Below are 14,796 nucleotides of genomic sequence, written 5' to 3' on the forward strand. Positions count from 1 at the left end.
AACACGCCCGATCTCGTCTGATCTCGGAAGCTAAGCAGGGTCGGGCCTGGTTAGTACTTGGATGGGAGACCGCCTGGAATACCAGGTGCTGTAAGCTTTTTCTTTTTCAACTCGAGCTCATTGCCTCCGTGGCCTACCGTGCCGTACCGTGACCTGATGTTTACTGCCAACCGCTTTGGAGGATTTAAGCAACATACAAAAACTGACAACGTCTCTCAAAACTATTTTTGTGAAACATGAGGACAGTATAGTGATACTGCCAGCAGGGAGCACCAGAGAGCTGAACCGACAGTTGTACATTTCTTAAACTTTCACCAACACAAACACGCACGCTCACTTCAGATCATGGGAGGACGTCAAAAAATCACCACCCATTCTCTGACACTTTAACCGTTAACCTTGGTTCAAACATTTAACATCACACGCACACGCAGTGTATTTCAGATAATTAATGAATTCAGATGTCACAATGATCGTTTACATGGATAAGGAGTCCTACTGAATCAATTACTGCCGTTTATATCTAACTAATGATTGTTTTTGTAAAGTGTAACGTCGAGCCTCAGCAGCTTTCTCACTCCTTATGTGCTACTGTATAAAACCTGGTTTTGCGCCTGCACTAATTGCTTACGGCCATACCACCCTGAACACGCCCGATCTCGTCTGATCTCGGAAGCTAAGCAGGGTCGGGCCTGGTTAGTACTTGGATGGGAGACCGCCTGGGAATACCAGGTGCTGTAAGCTTTTTCTTTTTCAACTCGAGCTCATTGACTCCGTGGCCTACCGTGCGTACCGTGACCTGATGTTTACTGCCAACCGCTTTGGAGGATTTAAGCAACATACAAAAACTGACAACGTCTCTCAAAACTATTTTTGTGAAACATGAGGACAGTATAGTGATACTGCCAGCAGGGAGCACCAGAGAGCTGAACCGACAGTTGTACATTTCTTAAACTTTCACCAACACAAACACGCACGCTCACTTCAGATCATGGGAGGACGTCAAAAAATCACCACCCATTCTCTGACACTTTAACCGTTAACCTTGGTTCAAACATTTAACATCACACGCACACGCAGTGTATTTCAGATAATTAATGAATTCAGATGTCACAATGATCGTTTACATGGATAAGGAGTCCTACTGAATCAATTACTGCCGTTTATATCTAACTAATGATTGTTTTTGTAAAGTGTAACGTCGAGCCTCAGCAGCTTTCTCACTCCTTATGTGCTACTGTATAAAACCTGGTTTTGCGCCTGCACTAATTGCTTACGGCCATACCACCCTGAACACGCCCGATCTCGTCTGATCTCGGAAGCTAAGCAGGGTCGGGCCTGGTTAGTACTTGGATGGGAGACCGCCTGGGAATACCAGGTGCTGTAAGCTTTTTCTTTTTCAACTCGAGCTCATTGACTCCGTGGCGTACCGTGACCTGATGTTTACTGCCAACCGCTTTGGAGGATTTAAGCAACATACAAAAACTGACAACGTCTCTCAAAACTATTTTTGTGAAACATGAGGACAGTATAGTGATACTGCCAGCAGGGAGCACCAGAGAGCTGAACCGACAGTTGTACATTTCTTAAACTTTCACCAACACAAACACGCACGCTCACTTCAGATCATGGGAGGACGTCAAAAAATCACCACCCATTCTCTGACACTTTAACCGTTAACCTTGGTTCAAACATTTAACATCACACGCACACGCAGTGTATTTCAGATAATTAATGAATTCAGATGTCACAATGATCGTTTACATGGATAAGGAGTCCTACTGAATCAATTACTGCCGTTTATATCTAACTAATGATTGTTTTTGTAAGAGTGTAACGTCGAGCCTCAGCAGCTTTCTCACTCCTTATGTGCTACTGTATAAAACCTGGTTTTGCGCCTGCACTAATTGCTTACGGCCATACCACCCTGAACACGCCCGATCTCGTCTGATCTCGGAAGCTAAGCAGGGTCGGGCCTGGTTAGTACTTGGATGGGAGACCGCCTGGGAATACCAGGTGCTGTAAGCTTTTTCTTTTTCAACTCGAGCTCATTGACTCCGTGGCCTACCGTGGCGTACCGTGACCTGATGTTTACTGCCAACCGCTTTGGAGGATTTAAGCAACATACAAAAACTGACAACGTCTCTCAAAACTATTTTTGTGAAACATGAGGACAGTATAGTGATACTGCCAGCAGGGAGCACCAGAGAGCTGAACCGACAGTTGTACATTTCTTAAACTTTCACCAACACAAACACGCACGCTCACTTCAGATCATGGGAGGACGTCAAAAAATCACCACCCATTCTCTGACACTTTAACCGTTAACCTTGGTTCAAACATTTAACATCACACGCACACGCAGTGTATTTCAGATAATTAATGAATTCAGATGTCACAATGATCGTTTACATGGATAAGGAGTCCTACTGAATCAATTACTGCCGTTTATATCTAACTAATGATTGTTTTTGTAAAAGTGTAACGTCGAGCCTCAGCAGCTTTCTCACTCCTTATGTGCTACTGTATAAAACCTGGTTTTGCGCCTGCACTAATTGCTTACGGCCATACCACCCTGAACACGCCCGATCTCGTCTGATCTCGGAAGCTAAGCAGGGTCGGGCCTGGTTAGTACTTGGATGGGAGACCGCCTGGGAATACCAGGTGCTGTAAGCTTTTTCTTTTTCAACTCGAGCTCATTGCCTCCGTGGCCTACCGTGGCGTACCGTGACCTGATGTTTACTGCCAACCGCTTTGGAGGATTTAAGCAACATACAAAAACTGACAACGTCTCTCAAAACTATTTTTGTGAAACATGAGGACAGTATAGTGATACTGCCAGCAGGGAGCACCAGAGAGCTGAACCGACAGTTGTACATTTCTTAAACTTTCACCAACACAAACACGCACGCTCACTTCAGATCATGGGAGGACGTCAAAAAATCACCACCCATTCTCTGACACTTTAACCGTTAACCTTGGTTCAAACATTTAACATCACACGCACACGCAGTGTATTTCAGATAATTAATGAATTCAGATGTCACAATGATCGTTTACATGGATAAGGAGTCCTACTGAATCAATTACTGCCGTTTATATCTAACTAATGATTGTTTTTGTAAAAGTGTAACGTCGAGCCTCAGCAGCTTTCTCACTCCTTATGTGCTACTGTATAAAACCTGGTTTTGCGCCTGCACTAATTGCTTACGGCCATACCACCCTGAACACGCCCGATCTCGTCTGATCTCGGAAGCTAAGCAGGGTCGGGCCTGGTTAGTACTTGGATGGGAGACCGCCTGGGAATACCAGGTGCTGTAAGCTTTTTCTTTTTCAACTCGAGCTCATTGCCTCCGTGGCCTACCGTGGCGTACCGTGACCTGATGTTTACTGCCAACCGCTTTGGAGGATTTAAGCAACATACAAAAACTGACAACGTCTCTCAAAACTATTTTTGTGAAACATGAGGACAGTATAGTGATACTGCCAGCAGGGAGCACCAGAGAGCTGAACCGACAGTTGTACATTTCTTAAACTTTCACCAACACAAACACGCACGCTCACTTCAGATCATGGGAGGACGTCAAAAAATCACCACCCATTCTCTGACACTTTAACCGTTAACCTTGGTTCAAACATTTAACATCACACGCACACGCAGTGTATTTCAGATAATTAATGAATTCAGATGTCACAATGATCGTTTACATGGATAAGGAGTCCTACTGAATCAATTACTGCCGTTTATATCTAACTAATGATTGTTTTTGTAAAAGTGTAACGTCGAGCCTCAGCAGCTTTCTCACTCCTTATGTGCTACTGTATAAAACCTGGTTTTGCGCCTGCACTAATTGCTTACGGCCATACCACCCTGAACACGCCCGATCTCGTCTGATCTCGGAAGCTAAGCAGGGTCGGGCCTGGTTAGTACTTGGATGGGAGACCGCCTGGGAATACCAGGTGCTGTAAGCTTTTTCTTTTTCAACTCGAGCTCATTGACTCCGTGGCGTACCGTGACCTGATGTTTACTGCCAACCGCTTTGGAGGATTTAAGCAACATACAAAAACTGACAACGTCTCTCAAAACTATTTTTGTGAAACATGAGGACAGTATAGTGATACTGCCAGCAGGGAGCACCAGAGAGCTGAACCGACAGTTGTACATTTCTTAAACTTTCACCAACACAAACACGCACGCTCACTTCAGATCATGGGAGGACGTCAAAAAATCACCACCCATTCTCTGACACTTTAACCGTTAACCTTGGTTCAAACATTTAACATCACACGCACACGCAGTGTATTTCAGATAATTAATGAATTCAGATGTCACAATGATCGGTTTACATGGATAAGGAGTCCTACTGAATCAATTACTGCCGTTTATATCTAACTAATGATTGTTTTTGTAAGAGTGTAACGTCGAGCCTCAGCAGCTTTCTCACTCCTTATGTGCTACTGTATAAAACCTGGTTTTGCGCCTGCACTAATTGCTTACGGCCATACCACCCTGAACACGCCCGATCTCGTCTGATCTCGGAAGCTAAGCAGGGTCGGGCCTGGTTAGTACTTGGATGGGAGACCGCCTGGGAATACCAGGTGCTGTAAGCTTTTTCTTTTTCAACTCGAGCTCATTGCCTCCGTGGCCTACCGTGGCGTACCGTGACCTGATGTTTACTGCCAACCGCTTTGGAGGATTTAAGCAACATACAAAAACTGACAACGTCTCTCAAAACTATTTTTGTGAAACATGAGGACAGTATAGTGATACTGCCAGCAGGGAGCACCAGAGAGCTGAAACGACAGTTGTACATTTCTTAAACTTTCACCAACACAAACACGCACGCTCACTTCAGATCATGGGAGGACGTCAAAAAATCACCACCCATTCTCTGACACTTTAACCGTTAACCTTGGTTCAAACATTTAACATCACACGCACACGCAGTGTATTTCAGATAATTAATGAATTCAGATGTCACAATGATCGTTTACATGGATAAGGAGTCCTACTGAATCAATTACTGCCGTTTATATCTAACTAATGATTGTTTTTGTAAGAGTGTAACGTCGAGCCTCAGCAGCTTTCTCACTCCTTATGTGCTACTGTATAAAACCTGGTTTTGCGCCTGCACTAATTGCTTACGGCCATACCACCCTGAACACGCCCGATCTCGTCTGATCTCGGAAGCTAAGCAGGGTCGGGCCTGGTTAGTACTTGGATGGGAGACCGCCTGGGAATACCAGGTGCTGTAAGCTTTTCTTTTTCAACTCGAGCTCATTGCCTCCGTGGCCTACCGTGGCGTACCGTGACCTGATGTTTACTGCCAACCGCTTTGGAGGATTTAAGCAACATACAAAAACTGACAACGTCTCTCAAAACTATTTTTGTGAAACATGAGGACAGTATAGTGATACTGCCAGCAGGGAGCACCAGAGAGCTGAACCGACAGTTGTACATTTCTTAAACTTTCACCAACACAAACACGCACGCTCACTTCAGATCATGGGAGGACGTCAAAAAATCACCACCCATTCTCTGACACTTTAACCGTTAACCTTGGTTCAAACATTTAACATCACACGCACACGCAGTGTATTTCAGATAATTAATGAATTCAGATGTCACAATGATCGTTTACATGGATAAGGAGTCCTACTGAATCAATTACTGCCGTTTATATCTAACTAATGATTGTTTTTGTAAAAGTGTAACGTCGAGCCTCAGCAGCTTTCTCACTCCTTATGTGCTACTGTATAAAACCTGGTTTTGCGCCTGCACTAATTGCTTACGGCCATACCACCCTGAACACGCCCGATCTCGTCTGATCTCGGAAGCTAAGCAGGGTCGGGCCTGGTTAGTACTTGGATGGGAGACCGCCTGGGAATACCAGGTGCTGTAAGCTTTTTCTTTTTCAACTCGAGCTCATTGACTCCGTGGCGTACCGTGACCTGATGTTTACTGCCAACCGCTTTGGAGGATTTAAGCAACATACAAAAACTGACAACGTCTCTCAAAACTATTTTTGTGAAACATGAGGACAGTATAGTGATACTGCCAGCAGGGAGCACCAGAGAGCTGAACCGACAGTTGTACATTTCTTAAACTTTCACCAACACAAACACGCACGCTCACTTCAGATCATGGGAGGACGTCAAAAAATCACCACCCATTCTCTGACACTTTAACCGTTAACCTTGGTTCAAACATTTAACATCACACGCACACGCAGTGTATTTCAGATAATTAATGAATTCAGATGTCACAATGATCGTTTACATGGATAAGGAGTCCTACTGAATCAATTACTGCCGTTTATATCTAACTAATGATTGTTTTTGTAAAAGTGTAACGTCGAGCCTCAGCAGCTTTCTCACTCCTTATGTGCTACTGTATAAAACCTGGTTTTGCGCCTGCACTAATTGCTTACGGCCATACCACCCTGAACACGCCCGATCTCGTCTGATCTCGGAAGCTAAGCAGGGTCGGGCCTGGTTAGTACTTGGATGGGAGACCGCCTGGGAATACCAGGTGCTGTAAGCTTTTTCTTTTTCAACTCGAGCTCATTGACTCCGTGGCGTACCGTGACCTGATGTTTACTGCCAACCGCTTTGGAGGATTTAAGCAACATACAAAAACTGACAACGTCTCTCAAAACTATTTTTGTGAAACATGAGGACAGTATAGTGATACTGCCAGCAGGGAGCACCAGAGAGCTGAACCGACAGTTGTACATTTCTTAAACTTTCACCAACACAAACACGCACGCTCACTTCAGATCATGGGAGGACGTCAAAAAATCACCACCCATTCTCTGACACTTTAACCGTTAACCTTGGTTCAAACATTTAACATCACACGCACACGCAGTGTATTTCAGATAATTAATGAATTCAGATGTCACAATGATCGTTTACATGGATAAGGAGTCCTACTGAATCAATTACTGCCGTTTATATCTAACTAATGATTGTTTTTGTAAAAGTGTAACGTCGAGCCTCAGCAGCTTTCTCACTCCTTATGTGCTACTGTATAAAACCTGGTTTTGCGCCTGCACTAATTGCTTACGGCCATACCACCCTGAACACGCCCGATCTCGTCTGATCTCGGAAGCTAAGCAGGGTCGGGCCTGGTTAGTACTTGGATGGGAGACCGCCTGGGAATACCAGGTGCTGTAAGCTTTTTCTTTTTCAACTCGAGCTCATTGACTCCGTGGCGTACCGTGACCTGATGTTTACTGCCAACCGCTTTGGAGGATTTAAGCAACATACAAAAACTGACAACGTCTCTCAAAACTATTTTTGTGAAACATGAGGACAGTATAGTGATACTGCCAGCAGGGAGCACCAGAGAGCTGAACCGACAGTTGTACATTTCTTAAACTTTCACCAACACAAACACGCACGCTCACTTCAGATCATGGGAGGACGTCAAAAAATCACCACCCATTCTCTGACACTTTAACCGTTAACCTTGGTTCAAACATTTAACATCACACGCACACGCAGTGTATTTCAGATAATTAATGAATTCAGATGTCACAATGATCGTTTACATGGATAAGGAGTCCTACTGAATCAATTACTGCCGTTTATATCTAACTAATGATTGTTTTTGTAAAAGTGTAACGTCGAGCCTCAGCAGCTTTCTCACTCCTTATGTGCTACTGTATAAAACCTGGTTTTGCGCCTGCACTAATTGCTTACGGCCATACCACCCTGAACACGCCCGATCTCGTCTGATCTCGGAAGCTAAGCAGGGTCGGGCCTGGTTAGTACTTGGATGGGAGACCGCCTGGGAATACCAGGTGCTGTAAGCTTTTTCTTTTTCAACTCGAGCTCATTGACTCCGTGGCCTACCGTGGCGTACCGTGACCTGATGTTTACTGCCAACCGCTTTGGAGGATTTAAGCAACATACAAAAACTGACAACGTCTCTCAAAACTATTTTTGTGAAACATGAGGACAGTATAGTGATACTGCCAGCAGGGAGCACCAGAGAGCTGAACCGACAGTTGTACATTTCTTAAACTTTCACCAACACAAACACGCACGCTCACTTCAGATCATGGGAGGACGTCAAAAAATCACCACCCATTCTCTGACACTTTAACCGTTAACCTTGGTTCAAACATTTAACATCACACGCACACGCAGTGTATTTCAGATAATTAATGAATTCAGATGTCACAATGATCGTTTACATGGATAAGGAGTCCTACTGAATCAATTACTGCCGTTTATATCTAACTAATGATTGTTTTTGTAAGAGTGTAACGTCGAGCCTCAGCAGCTTTCTCACTCCTTATGTGCTACTGTATAAAACCTGGTTTTGCGCCTGCACTAATTGCTTACGGCCATACCACCCTGAACACGCCCGATCTCGTCTGATCTCGGAAGCTAAGCAGGGTCGGGCCTGGTTAGTACTTGGATGGGAGACCGCCTGGGAATACCAGGTGCTGTAAGCTTTTTCTTTTTCAACTCGAGCTCATTGACTCCGTGGCGTACCGTGACCTGATGTTTACTGCCAACCGCTTTGGAGGATTTAAGCAACATACAAAAACTGACAACGTCTCTCAAAACTATTTTTGTGAAACATGAGGACAGTATAGTGATACTGCCAGCAGGGAGCACCAGAGAGCTGAACCGACAGTTGTACATTTCTTAAACTTTCACCAACACAAACACGCACGCTCACTTCAGATCATGGGAGGACGTCAAAAAATCACCACCCATTCTCTGACACTTTAACCGTTAACCTTGGTTCAAACATTTAACATCACACGCACACGCAGTGTATTTCAGATAATTAATGAATTCAGATGTCACAATGATCGTTTACATGGATAAGGAGTCCTACTGAATCAATTACTGCCGTTTATATCTAACTAATGATTGTTTTTGTAAAAGTGTAACGTCGAGCCTCAGCAGCTTTCTCACTCCTTATGTGCTACTGTATAAAACCTGGTTTTGCGCCTGCACTAATTGCTTACGGCCATACCACCCTGAACACGCCCGATCTCGTCTGATCTCGGAAGCTAAGCAGGGTCGGGCCTGGTTAGTACTTGGATGGGAGACCGCCTGGGAATACCAGGTGCTGTAAGCTTTTTCTTTTTCAACTCGAGCTCATTGACTCCGTGGCCTACCGTGGCGTACCGTGACCTGATGTTTACTGCCAACCGCTTTGGAGGATTTAAGCAACATACAAAAACTGACAACGTCTCTCAAAACTATTTTTGTGAAACATGAGGACAGTATAGTGATACTGCCAGCAGGGAGCACCAGAGAGCTGAACCGACAGTTGTACATTTCTTAAACTTTCACCAACACAAACACGCACGCTCACTTCAGATCATGGGAGGACGTCAAAAAATCACCACCCATTCTCTGACACTTTAACCGTTAACCTTGGTTCAAACATTTAACATCACACGCACACGCAGTGTATTTCAGATAATTAATGAATTCAGATGTCACAATGATGGTTTACATGGATAAGGAGTCCTACTGAATCAATTACTGCCGTTTATATCTAACTAATGATTGTTTTTGTAAGAGTGTAACGTCGAGCCTCAGCAGCTTTCTCACTCCTTATGTGCTACTGTATAAAACCTGGTTTTGCGCCTGCACTAATTGCTTACGGCTATACCACCCTGAACACGCCTGATCTTGTCTGATCTCGGAAGCTAAGCAGGGTCGGGCCTGGTTAGTACTTGGATGGGAGACCGCCTGGGAATACCAGGTGCTGTAAGCATTTTCTTTTTCAACTCGAGCTCATTGACTCCGTGGCGTACCGTGACCTGATGTTTACTGCCAACCGCTTTGGAGGATTTAAGCAACATACAAAAACTGACAACGTCTCTCAAAACTATTTTTGTGAAACATGAGGACAGTATAGTGATACTGCCAGCAGGGAGCACCAGAGAGCTGAACCGACAGTTGTACATTTCTTAAACTTTCACCAACACAAACACGCACGCTCACTTCAGATCATGGGAGGACGTCAAAAAATCACCACCCATTCTCTGACACTTTAACTGTTAACCTTGGTTCAAACATTTAACATCACACGCACACGCAGTGTATTTCAGATAATTAATGAATTCAGATGTCACAATGATCGTTTACATGGATAAGGAGTCCTACTGAATCAATTACTGCCGTTTATATCTAACTAATGATTGTTTTTGTAAGAGTGTAACGTCGAGCCTCAGCAGCTTTCTCACTCCTTATGTGCTACTGTATAAAACCTGGTTTTGCGCCTGCAGTAATTGCTTACGGCCATACCACCCTGAACACGCCCGATCTCGTCTGATCTCGTAAGCTAAGCAGGGTCGTGCCTGGTTAGTACTTGGATGGGAGACCGCCTGGGAATACCAGGTGCTGTAAGCTTTTTCTTTTTCAACTCGAGCTCATTGACTCCGTGGCCTACCGTGGCGTACCGTGACCTGATGTTTACTGCCAACCGCTTTGGAGGATTTAAGCAACATACAAAAACTGACAACGTCTCTCAAAACTATTTTTGTGAAACATGAGGACAGTATAGTGATACTGCCAGCAGGGAGCACCAGAGAGCTGAACCGACAGTTGTACATTTCTTAAACTTTCACCAACACAAACACGCACGCTCACTTCAGATCATGGGAGGACATCAAAAAATCACCACCCATTCTCTGACACTTTAACCGTTAACCTTGGTTCAAACATTTAACATCACACGCACACGCAGTGTATTTCAGATAATTATTGAATTCAGATGTCACAATGATCGTTTACATGGATAAGGAGTCCTACTGAATCAATTACTGCCGTTTATATCTAACTAATGATTGTTTTTGTAAAAGTGTAACGTCAAGCCTCAGCAGCTTTCTCACTCCTTATGTGCTACTGTATAAAACCTGGTTTTGCGCCTGCACTAATTGCTTACGGCCATACCACCCTGAACACGCCCGATCTCGTCTGATCTCGGAAGCTAAGCAGGGTCGGGCCTGGTTAGTACTTGGATGGGAGACCGCCTGGGAATACCAGGTGCTGTAAGCTTTTTCTTTTTCAACTCGAGATCATTGACTCCGTGGCGTACCGTGACCTGATGTTTACTGCCTACGGCTTTGGAGGATTTAAGCAACATACAAAAACTGACAAGGTCTCTCAAAACTATTTTTGTGAAACATGAGGACAGTATAGTGATACTGCCAGCAGGGAGCACCAGAGAGCTGAAACGACAGTTGTACATTTCTTAAACTTTCACCAACACAAACACGCACGCTCATTTCAGATCATGGGAGGACGTCAAAAAATCACCACCCATTCTCTGACACTTTAACCGTTAACCTTGGTTCAAACATTTAACATCACACGCACACGCAGTGTATTTCAGATAATTAATGAATTCAGATGTCACAATGATCGTTTACATGGATAAGGAGTCCTACTGAATCAATTACTGCCGTTTATATCTAACTAATGATTGTTTTTGTAAAAGTGTAACGTCGAGCCTCAGCAGCTTTCTCACTCCTTATGTGCTACTGTATAAAACCTGGTTTTGCGCCTCCACTAATTGCTTACGGCCATACCACCCTGAACACGCCCGATCTCGTCTGATCTCGGAAGCTAAGCAGGGTCGGGCCTGGTTAGTACTTGGATGGGAGACCTCCTCAGAAGCCCAGGTTGCTGTAAGTAGTGACGGGTGTCACCAAAAGAAAAAAAAAAAAAAACACGCCCGATCTCGTCTGATCTCGGAAGCTAAGCAGGGTCGGGCCTGGTTAGTATTTGGATGGGAGACCGCCTGGGAATACCAGGTGCTGTAAGCTTTATCTTTTTCAACTCGAGCTCATTGACTCCGTGGCCTACCGTGGCGTACCGTGACCTGATGTTTACTGCCAACCGCTTTGGAGGATTTAAGCAACATACAAAAACTGACAACGTCTCTCAAAACTATTTTTGTGAAATCATGAGGACAGTATAGTGATACTGCCAGCAGGGAGCAGCCAGAGAGCTGAACCGACAGTTGTACATTTCTTAAACTTTCACCAACACAAACACGCACGCTCACTTCAGATCATGGGAGGACGTCAAAAAATCACCACCCATTCTCTGACACTTTAACCGTTAACCTTGGTTCAAACATTTAACATCACACGCACACGCAGTGTATTTCAGATAATTAATGAATTCAGATGTCACAATGATCGTTTACATGGATAAGGAGTCCTACTGAATCAATTACTGCCGTTTATATCTAACTAATGATTGTTTTTGTAAAAGTGTAACGTCGAGCCTCAGCAGCTTTCTCACTCCTTATGTGCTACTGTATAAAACCTGGTTTTGCGCCTGCACTAATTGCTTACGGCCATACCACCCTGAACACGCCCGATCTCGTCTGATCTCGGAAGCTAAGCAGGGTCGGGCCTGGTTAGTACTTGGATGGGAGACCGCCTGGGAATACCAGGTGCTGTAAGCTATTTCTTTTTCAACTCGAGCTCATTGCCTCCGTGGCCTACCGTGACCTACCGTGACCTGATGTTTACTGCCAACCGCTTTGGAGGATTTAAGCAACATACAAAAACTGACAACGTCTCTCAAAACTATTTTTGTGAAACATGAGGACAGTATAGTGATACTGCCAGCAGGGAGCACCAGAGAGCTGAACCGACAGTTGTACATTTCTTAAACTTTCACCAACACAAACACGCACGCTCACTTCAGATCATGGGAGGACGTCAAAAAATCACCACCCATTCTCTGACACTTTAACCGTTAACCTTGGTTCAAACATTTAACATCACACGCACACGCAGTGTATTTCAGATAATTAATGAATTCAGATGTCACAATGATCGTTTACATGGATAAGGAGTCCTACTGAATCAATTACTGCCGTTTATATCTAACTAATGATTGTTTTTGTAAAAGTGTAAAGTCGAGCCTCAGCAGCTTTCTCACTCCTTATGTGCTACTGTATAAAACCTGGTTTTGCGCCTACACTAATTGCTTACGGCCATACCACCCTGAACACGCCCATTGAGGAAGTGATACGCCCATTGAGGAAGTGTTTGGTGTGCTTGAGTGGTGAGAGGAGGACGGTGTTGGAGCGAGGATTCTTTTGGTGGTAAATCAAGTATTTATAGATATTTTTTTGGTTAGTTTTTCGTCTCGTCGTTTATTCCCCCGACAGCTTGCTGTTTGGGGGAGTATTAGTATACTTTAGTTCGGTTTTTTTCGATGTCTCACGTGGTTTCGGAAACTCGAATGGAGGACGGCATGGAACGGAACACGGCTCCTGCTGCGGTGACGGATGGTGGTTGTGTGGCGAAGAGGACATCGGAGGACGTACTAGGCGGGAGACCGGTGACTGCGGAGAGAGCAACAAGAGAGAAGGAGGACAAGGTTGCGGATGGTGGCCCGAGCTACAGCAGGGAGTTGTCTGTGGCTGTGGAGCTTGTGGGAGAGGAGAAAATCCCGATGATTGAGATGCTAAGGGCGATGCAGAGTGTATGTGGATTGGTCTTGGGATGTCGCTACCTCTCATTGAACCAATATGAAGTAACGATGAATCACCCCAACGGGAAGAGGCGATTGTTGGATGGTTTTAGGATAAGGGGGACCAGCGTCGTCGCAAAAGACTTGACTGCAGATGAGATGGTGGTGTCCTTTATGAGTCTACCAGTGTACATTACGGATGAGGAGATTCTGAAGAAGCTTGCGGACTGGGGTGTGGAGGCAGTTTCGCCGATTGCAAGGAGGAAGTGGCCTGGGATGACCATATGTGAGGGTACACGGTTTGTTAAGGTGAAGTTTAACAAGGAAGTACGGTCCTTGCCTTGGTCCACACGTTTTGACACCGAAAAGGGTGCTGAATATTTCCGAGTCATCCATGACAGACAATTAAAGGTGTGTAGATTGTGCATCCAGCCTGGACATATAGTGAGGGACTGTCCTGACTTCCTCTGTCGGAAGTGCGGGAAGCAGGGACACTATGCAAGGGAGTGTGTGGCTGTGATTAAATGCAGAGAGTGTGGTAATAGAAAGGGAAATTGTGTGTGTAAGGAGGAGCAGGTGGGAGGGGGTGCCCTCTCAGTTGACCCAGACTCAAGGGCTGTATCGTTGGAGAGTGAGGAAAGTGGAGGGGAAGAGAGTGCGGAAGAGGAGATGGAGCACGGGGAGCTGTCTGACGGGGAGACAGTCTTGGACAGTCAGCTACAGGTTGTGCTGAAGGACCCGGGTGTGGGGGGCATGGGGTTGCCCGGGGGGCAAAGCTCTCAAGGAGAGCTTTCCTCTCTACCGGCATCTGGGCACCCTACACCAGCGGAGGGCGTAGCCAAGGTGCCGCGGGGGTCTGGACAGTTGGGGAACGAGGCGGGACATGGCACGGGGGCTAGCCTAGAAGTGGATTTGGTTGTGTCAATGGCCCCGGCATCAGGGGGAGATGGGGGCACAGGGTTGGGGGGGGGCAGGAGCTCTCAAGCGGGGCTCCTCTCTTTACAGGCGCCCGGGTGGCCTACAGTAGAGGAAGATGCAGCCTGGGGGTCTTGTGCTGTGACTATTGAGGCTACAGCCGACGCGTCTCATTGGCGTGGTATGGCGCCTATAATTTCCCCCCCCACACTGGCTGATGGAAGGGAGAGGGAGAATAAGTCTGGGAATGAGGCGTTGGGTGTTTGTAGGGAGAGGGCGCCCAGGGTCAGACGCAGGAGAGGGGTTGATTCCGATGAGGAACAGAGGAACTTGAAAAAGAAAGGGGTACGTAAAAAAAAAAATGATTTTAACAGTAATACCCACTCTGTGTCTTTTGATTTC

General features: G+C 45.4%; 19 non-coding genes across 19 annotated transcripts; all 19 read left to right on the forward strand.

Annotated features, from left to right (window-relative positions):
* Nucleotides 1–625: 625 nt before the first annotated feature.
* LOC130397436 (5S ribosomal RNA) lies at nucleotides 626–744 on the forward strand. Its single transcript, XR_008900030.1, has one exon. It is a non-coding gene; the product is annotated as a 5S ribosomal RNA (ribosomal RNA).
* A 527-nt stretch (nucleotides 745–1,271) lies between these two features.
* LOC130397437 (5S ribosomal RNA) lies at nucleotides 1,272–1,390 on the forward strand. The gene has a single exon (XR_008900031.1). It is a non-coding gene; the product is annotated as a 5S ribosomal RNA (ribosomal RNA).
* Nucleotides 1,391–1,909: 519 nt separating this feature from the next.
* On the forward strand, nucleotides 1,910–2,028 carry LOC130397439 (5S ribosomal RNA). The gene has a single exon (XR_008900033.1). It is a non-coding gene; the product is annotated as a 5S ribosomal RNA (ribosomal RNA).
* Nucleotides 2,029–2,557: 529 nt separating this feature from the next.
* Nucleotides 2,558–2,676, forward strand: LOC130397440 (5S ribosomal RNA). Its single transcript, XR_008900034.1, has one exon. It is a non-coding gene; the product is annotated as a 5S ribosomal RNA (ribosomal RNA).
* A 529-nt stretch (nucleotides 2,677–3,205) lies between these two features.
* On the forward strand, nucleotides 3,206–3,324 carry LOC130397441 (5S ribosomal RNA). Its single transcript, XR_008900035.1, has one exon. It is a non-coding gene; the product is annotated as a 5S ribosomal RNA (ribosomal RNA).
* Nucleotides 3,325–3,853: 529 nt separating this feature from the next.
* LOC130397442 (5S ribosomal RNA) lies at nucleotides 3,854–3,972 on the forward strand. Its single transcript, XR_008900036.1, has one exon. It is a non-coding gene; the product is annotated as a 5S ribosomal RNA (ribosomal RNA).
* A 520-nt stretch (nucleotides 3,973–4,492) lies between these two features.
* Nucleotides 4,493–4,611, forward strand: LOC130397443 (5S ribosomal RNA). Its single transcript, XR_008900037.1, has one exon. It is a non-coding gene; the product is annotated as a 5S ribosomal RNA (ribosomal RNA).
* A 529-nt stretch (nucleotides 4,612–5,140) lies between these two features.
* On the forward strand, nucleotides 5,141–5,259 carry LOC130397445 (5S ribosomal RNA). The gene has a single exon (XR_008900038.1). It is a non-coding gene; the product is annotated as a 5S ribosomal RNA (ribosomal RNA).
* Nucleotides 5,260–5,787: 528 nt separating this feature from the next.
* On the forward strand, nucleotides 5,788–5,906 carry LOC130397446 (5S ribosomal RNA). Its single transcript, XR_008900039.1, has one exon. It is a non-coding gene; the product is annotated as a 5S ribosomal RNA (ribosomal RNA).
* Nucleotides 5,907–6,425: 519 nt separating this feature from the next.
* Nucleotides 6,426–6,544, forward strand: LOC130397447 (5S ribosomal RNA). The gene has a single exon (XR_008900040.1). It is a non-coding gene; the product is annotated as a 5S ribosomal RNA (ribosomal RNA).
* Nucleotides 6,545–7,063: 519 nt separating this feature from the next.
* LOC130397448 (5S ribosomal RNA) lies at nucleotides 7,064–7,182 on the forward strand. The gene has a single exon (XR_008900041.1). It is a non-coding gene; the product is annotated as a 5S ribosomal RNA (ribosomal RNA).
* A 519-nt stretch (nucleotides 7,183–7,701) lies between these two features.
* Nucleotides 7,702–7,820, forward strand: LOC130397449 (5S ribosomal RNA). The gene has a single exon (XR_008900042.1). It is a non-coding gene; the product is annotated as a 5S ribosomal RNA (ribosomal RNA).
* A 529-nt stretch (nucleotides 7,821–8,349) lies between these two features.
* Nucleotides 8,350–8,468, forward strand: LOC130397451 (5S ribosomal RNA). Its single transcript, XR_008900044.1, has one exon. It is a non-coding gene; the product is annotated as a 5S ribosomal RNA (ribosomal RNA).
* A 519-nt stretch (nucleotides 8,469–8,987) lies between these two features.
* LOC130397452 (5S ribosomal RNA) lies at nucleotides 8,988–9,106 on the forward strand. The gene has a single exon (XR_008900045.1). It is a non-coding gene; the product is annotated as a 5S ribosomal RNA (ribosomal RNA).
* Nucleotides 9,107–9,635: 529 nt separating this feature from the next.
* LOC130394540 (5S ribosomal RNA) lies at nucleotides 9,636–9,754 on the forward strand. Its single transcript, XR_008897688.1, has one exon. It is a non-coding gene; the product is annotated as a 5S ribosomal RNA (ribosomal RNA).
* A 519-nt stretch (nucleotides 9,755–10,273) lies between these two features.
* LOC130394868 (5S ribosomal RNA) lies at nucleotides 10,274–10,392 on the forward strand. Its single transcript, XR_008897985.1, has one exon. It is a non-coding gene; the product is annotated as a 5S ribosomal RNA (ribosomal RNA).
* Nucleotides 10,393–10,921: 529 nt separating this feature from the next.
* On the forward strand, nucleotides 10,922–11,040 carry LOC130397453 (5S ribosomal RNA). Its single transcript, XR_008900046.1, has one exon. It is a non-coding gene; the product is annotated as a 5S ribosomal RNA (ribosomal RNA).
* Nucleotides 11,041–11,559: 519 nt separating this feature from the next.
* On the forward strand, nucleotides 11,560–11,679 carry LOC130394155 (5S ribosomal RNA). The gene has a single exon (XR_008897341.1). It is a non-coding gene; the product is annotated as a 5S ribosomal RNA (ribosomal RNA).
* A 662-nt stretch (nucleotides 11,680–12,341) lies between these two features.
* On the forward strand, nucleotides 12,342–12,460 carry LOC130397454 (5S ribosomal RNA). The gene has a single exon (XR_008900047.1). It is a non-coding gene; the product is annotated as a 5S ribosomal RNA (ribosomal RNA).
* The last annotated feature ends 2,336 nt before the right edge of the window (nucleotides 12,461–14,796 follow it).

This window comes from Gadus chalcogrammus, chromosome 12 (assembly GCF_026213295.1).
Source record: "Gadus chalcogrammus isolate NIFS_2021 chromosome 12, NIFS_Gcha_1.0, whole genome shotgun sequence".
NCBI lineage: Eukaryota > Metazoa > Chordata > Actinopteri > Gadiformes > Gadidae > Gadus > Gadus chalcogrammus.